The 5000-nt window shown below is 46.3% G+C and overlaps 5 non-coding genes and 4 pseudogenes across 5 annotated transcripts; all 9 read right to left on the reverse strand.

The window, feature by feature from the left end:
- Window positions 1-191: 191 nt before the first annotated feature.
- Window positions 192-310, reverse strand: LOC138255193 (5S ribosomal RNA). Its single transcript, XR_011197835.1, has one exon. It is a non-coding gene; the product is annotated as a 5S ribosomal RNA (ribosomal RNA).
- Window positions 311-755: 445 nt separating this feature from the next.
- Window positions 756-874, reverse strand: LOC138254684 (5S ribosomal RNA). The gene has a single exon (XR_011197340.1). It is a non-coding gene; the product is annotated as a 5S ribosomal RNA (ribosomal RNA).
- A 446-nt stretch (window positions 875-1320) lies between these two features.
- Window positions 1321-1439, reverse strand: LOC138255679 (5S ribosomal RNA; annotated as a pseudogene).
- A 443-nt stretch (window positions 1440-1882) lies between these two features.
- LOC138256898 (5S ribosomal RNA) lies at window positions 1883-2001 on the reverse strand (annotated as a pseudogene).
- A 446-nt stretch (window positions 2002-2447) lies between these two features.
- LOC138253974 (5S ribosomal RNA) lies at window positions 2448-2566 on the reverse strand. The gene has a single exon (XR_011196653.1). It is a non-coding gene; the product is annotated as a 5S ribosomal RNA (ribosomal RNA).
- A 445-nt stretch (window positions 2567-3011) lies between these two features.
- LOC138255820 (5S ribosomal RNA) lies at window positions 3012-3130 on the reverse strand (annotated as a pseudogene).
- Window positions 3131-3576: 446 nt separating this feature from the next.
- LOC138252745 (5S ribosomal RNA) lies at window positions 3577-3695 on the reverse strand. Its single transcript, XR_011195468.1, has one exon. It is a non-coding gene; the product is annotated as a 5S ribosomal RNA (ribosomal RNA).
- Window positions 3696-4136: 441 nt separating this feature from the next.
- LOC138250938 (5S ribosomal RNA) lies at window positions 4137-4255 on the reverse strand (annotated as a pseudogene).
- Window positions 4256-4701: 446 nt separating this feature from the next.
- Window positions 4702-4820, reverse strand: LOC138255454 (5S ribosomal RNA). Its single transcript, XR_011198086.1, has one exon. It is a non-coding gene; the product is annotated as a 5S ribosomal RNA (ribosomal RNA).
- Between the last annotated feature and the right edge of the window lie 180 nt (window positions 4821-5000).

The following is a 5000-nucleotide window of genomic DNA, read 5'->3' on the forward strand; positions in this document are numbered from 1 at the left end:
GTGAGTGTGAAGTGCAGAAAGATTCTCAATTTTCCTTCAGAAAGAGTGTATTTTAGTGTTATTGCTGTTTTTTTATTTATTTGAAGAAAGGAAAAAAGAGTAGAAGAAATAATAAATGAAAAGTAACATTAGAGAGGATTCTATGCATTTGTTCTAAGATGTGCACCACCTACTGTCTGCAAGAGGCAAAATGCCTACAGCACCTGGTATTCCCAGGCGGTCTCACATCCAAGTACTAACCATGCCCGACGCTGCTTAGCTTCTGAGATCAGACGAGATCAGGCGCATTCAGGGTGGTATGGCCGTAGGAAAACACACTCCTGTTTCAGGTCTCTTGTGTTGAGACTGCCCGCCGGTATGGGGCCTGCTGCTCTCAAACACACGTGCACTCTTCTGTTCACAAACTACCCTACTTCACAAACTTCTTACAGAGGTCCAAGCACACACCCTGTTTTGCAACAGCCTCACAATCGCTTCATCTGCACTTACACACAGTCTCAGACTGCCCTTTCTTTAGGGCCCAGCACAAGAAGCAACAGACCAGCTCACCACCAGCAGCTTGGGGTGAGTGTGAAGTGCAGAAAAATTATTCATTTTCCTTCAGAAAGAGTGTATTTTAGTGTTATTGCTGTTTTTTTATTTATTTTAAGAAAGGAAAAAAGAGTAGAAGAAATAATAAATGAAAAGTAACATTAGAGAGGACTCTATGCATTTGTTCTAAGACGTGCACCACCTACTGTCTGCAAGAGGCAAAATGCCTACAGCACCTGGTATTCCCAGGCAGTCTCCCATCCAAGTACTAACCAGGCCCGACTCTGCTTAGCATTTGAGATCAGACGAAATCAGGCGCATTCAGGGTGGTATGGCCGTAGGCAGAACACACTTCTGTTTCAGGCCTCTTGTGTTGAGACAGCCCACCGGTCTGGAGCCTGCTGCTCTCAAACACACCTGCACTCTACTGTTCACAAACTGCCCTCCTTCACAAACTTCTTACAGAGGGCCAAGCACACACCCTGTTTTGCACCAGCCTCGCAATCGCTTCACCTTCACTTACACACAGTCTCAGACTGCCCTTTCTTTAGGGCCCAGCACAAGCAGCAACAGACCAGCTCACCACCAGCAGCTTGGGGTGAGTGTGAAGTGCAGAAAAATTATTCATTTTCCTTCAGAAAGAGTGTATTTTAGTGTTATTGCTGTTTTTTTATTTATTTTAAGAAAGGAAAAAAGAGTAGAAGAAATAATAAATGAAAAGTAACATTAGAGAGGACTCTATGCATTTGTTCTAAGACGTGCACCACCTACTGTCTGCAAGAGGCAAAATGCCTACAGCACCTGGTATTCCCAGGCAGTCTCACATCCAAGTACTAACCAGGCCCGACTCTGCTTAGCTTCTGAGATCAGACAAGATCAGGCGCATTCAGGGTGGTACGGCCGTAGGCAGAATACACTCCTGTTTCAGGCCTCTTGTGTTGAGACAGCCCGCCGGTCTGGAGCCTGCTGCTCTCAAACACACCTGCACTCTACTGTTCACAAACTGCCCTCCTTCACAAACTTCTTACAGAGGGCCAAGCACACACCCTGTTTTGCACCAGCCTCGCAATCGCTTCACCTTCACTTACACACAGTCTCAGACTGCCCTTTCTTTAGGGCCCAGCACAAGCAGCAGACCAGCTCACCACCAGCAGCTTGGGGTGAGTGTGAAGTGCAGAAAGATTCTCAATTTTCCTTCAGAAGGAGTGTATTTTAGTGTTATTGCTGTTTTTTTATTTATTTGAAGAAAGGAAAAAAGAGTAGAAGAAATAATAAATGAAAAGTAACATTAGAGAGGACTCTATGCAATTGTTCTAAGACGTGCACCACCTACTGTCTGCAAGAGGCAAAATGCCTACAGCACCTGGTATTCCCAGGCGGTCTCACATCCAAGTACTAACCATGCCCGATGCTGCTTAGCTTTTGAGATCAGACGAGATCAGGCGCATTCAGGGTGGTATGGCCGTAAGCAGAACACACTCCTGTTTCAGGTCTCTTGTGTTGAGACTGCCCGCAGCTCTGGAGCCTGCTGCTCTCAAACACACGTGCACTCTTCTGTTCACAAACTACCCTCCTTCACAAACTTCTTACAGAGGTCCAGGCACACACCCTGTTTTGCACCAGCCTCACAATCGCTACATCTGCACTTACACACAGTCTCAGACTGCCCTTTCTTTAGGGCCCAGCACAAGCAGCAACAGACCAGCTCACCACCAGCAGCTTGGGGTGAGTGTGAAGTGCAGAAAAATTATCAATTTTCCTTCAGAAAGAGTGTATTTTAGTGTTATTGCTGTTTTTTTATTTATTTTAAGAAAGGAAAAAAGAGTAGAAGAAATAATAAATGAAAAGTAACATTAGAGAGGACTCTATGCATTTGTTCTAAGACGTGCACCACCTACTGTCTGCAAGAGGCAAAATGCCTACAGCACCTGGTATTCCCAGGCAGTCTCCCATCCAAGTACTAACCAGGCCCGACTCTGCTTAGCTTCTGAGATCAGACGAGATCAGGCGCATTCAGGGTGTTATGGCCATAGGCAGAATTCACTTCTGTTTCAGGCCTCTTGTGTTGAGACATCCCGCCGGTGTGGAGCCTGCTGCTCTCAAACACACCTGCACTCTACTGTTCACTAACTGCCTTCCTTCACAAACTTCTTACAGAGGGCCAATCGCCCACCCTGTTTTGCACCAGCCTCACAATCGCTTCATCTGCACTTACACACAGTCTCAGACTGCCCTTTCTTTAGGGCCCAGCACAAGCAGCAACAGACCAGCTCACCACCAGCAGCTTGGGGTGAGTGTGAAGTGGAGAAAGATTCTCAATTTTCCTTCAGAAAGAGTGTATTTTAGTGTTATTGCTGTTTTTTATTTATTTGAAGAAAGGAAAAAAGAGTAGAAGAAATAATAAATGAAAAGTAACATTAGAGAGGACTCTATGCAATTGTTCTAAGACGTGCACCACCTACTGTCTGCAAGAGGCAAAATGCCTACAGCACCTGGTATTCCCAGGCGGTCTCGCATCCAAGTACTAACCATGCCCGACGCTACTTAGCTTCTGAGATCAGACGAGATCAGGCGCATTCAGGGTGGTATGGCCGTAAGCAGAACACACTCCTGTTTCAGGTCTCTTGTGTTGAGACTGCCCGCCGGTCTGGAGCCTGCTGCTCTCAAACACACCTGCACTCTACTGTTCACAAACTGCCCTCCTTCACAAACTTCTTACAGAGGGCCAAGCACACACCCTGTTTTGCACCAGCCTCGCAATCGCTTCACCTTCACTTACACACAGTCTCAGACTGCCCTTTCTTTAGGGCCCAGCACAAGCAGAAACAGACCAGCTCACCACCAGCAGCTTGGGGTGAGTGTGAAGTGCAGAAAAATTATCAATTTTCCTTCAGAATGAGTGTATTTTAGTGTTATTGCTGTTTTTTTATTTATTTTAAGAAAGGAAAAAAGAGTAGAAGAAATAATAAATGAAAAGTAACATTAGAGAGGACTCTATGCATTTGTTCTAAGACGTGCACCACCTACTGTCTGCAAGAGGCAAAATGCCTACAGCACCTGGTATTCCTAGGCAGTCTCCCATCCAAGTACTAACCAGGCCCGACTCTGCTTAGCTTCTGAGATCAGACGAGATCAGGCGTATTCAGGGTGGTATGGCCGTAGGCAGAATACACTCCTGTTTCAGGCCTCTTGTGTTGAGACAGCCCGCCAGTCTGGAGCCTGCTGCTCTCAAACACACCTGCACTCTACTGTTCACAAACTGCCCTCCTTCACAAACTTCTTACAGAGGGCCAAGCACACACCCTGTTTTGCACCAGCCTCGCAATCGCTTCACCTTCACTTACACAGTCTCAGACTGCCCTTTCTTTAGGGCCCAGCACAAGCAGCAGACCATCTCACCACCAGCAGCTTGGGGTGAGTGTGAAGTGCAGAAAGATTCTCAATTTTCCTTCAGAAGGAGTGTATTTTAGTGTTATTGCTGTTTTTTTATTTATTTGAAGAAAGGAAAAAAGAGTAGAAGAAATAATAAATGAAAAGTAACATTAGAGAGGACTCTATGCAATTGTTCTAAGACGTGCACCACCTACTGTCTGCAAGAGGCAAAATGCCTGCAGCACCTGGTATTCCCAGGCGGTCTCGCATCCAAGTACTAACCATGCCCGATGCTGCTTAGCTTTTGAGATCAGACGAGATCAGGCGCATTCAGGGTGGTATGGCCGTAAGCAGAACACACTCCTGTTTCAGGTCTCTTGTGTTGAGACTGCCCGCCGGTCTGGAGCCTGCTGCTCTCAAACACATGTGCACTCTTCTGTTCACAAACTACCCTCCTTCACAAACTTCTTACAGAGGTCCAGGCACACACCCTGTTTTGCACCAGCCTCACAATCGCTTCATCTGCACTTACACACAGTCTCAGACTGCCCTTTCTTTAGGGCCCAGCACAAGCAGCAACAGACCAGCTCACCACCAGCAGCTTGGGGTGAGTGTGAAGTGCAGAAAAATTATCAATTTTCCTTCAGAAAGAGTGTATTTTAGTGTTATTGCTGTTTTTTTATTTATTTTAAGAAAGGAAAAAAGAGTAGAAGAAATAATAAATGAAAAGTAACATTAGAGAGGACTCTATGCATTTGTTCTAAGACGTGCACCACCTACTGTCTGCAAGAGGCAAAATGCCTACAGCACCTGGTATTCCCAGGGAGTCTCGCATCCAAGTACTAACCAGGCCCGACTCTGCTTAGCTTCTGAGATCAGACGAGATCAGGCGCATTCAGGGTGTTATGGCCGTAGGCAGAATACACTTCTGTTTCAGGCCTCTTGTGTTGAGACATCCCGCCGGTCTGGAGCCTGCTGCTCTCAAACACACCTGCACTCTACTGTTCACTAACTGCCTTCCTTCACAAACTTCTTACAGAGGGCCAATCGCCCACCCTGTTTTGCACCAGCCTCACAATCGCTTCATCTGCACTTAC

Source organism: Pleurodeles waltl, chromosome 8, assembly GCF_031143425.1.
Source record: "Pleurodeles waltl isolate 20211129_DDA chromosome 8, aPleWal1.hap1.20221129, whole genome shotgun sequence".
In the NCBI taxonomy this organism is placed as follows: Eukaryota; Metazoa; Chordata; class Amphibia; order Caudata; family Salamandridae; genus Pleurodeles; species Pleurodeles waltl.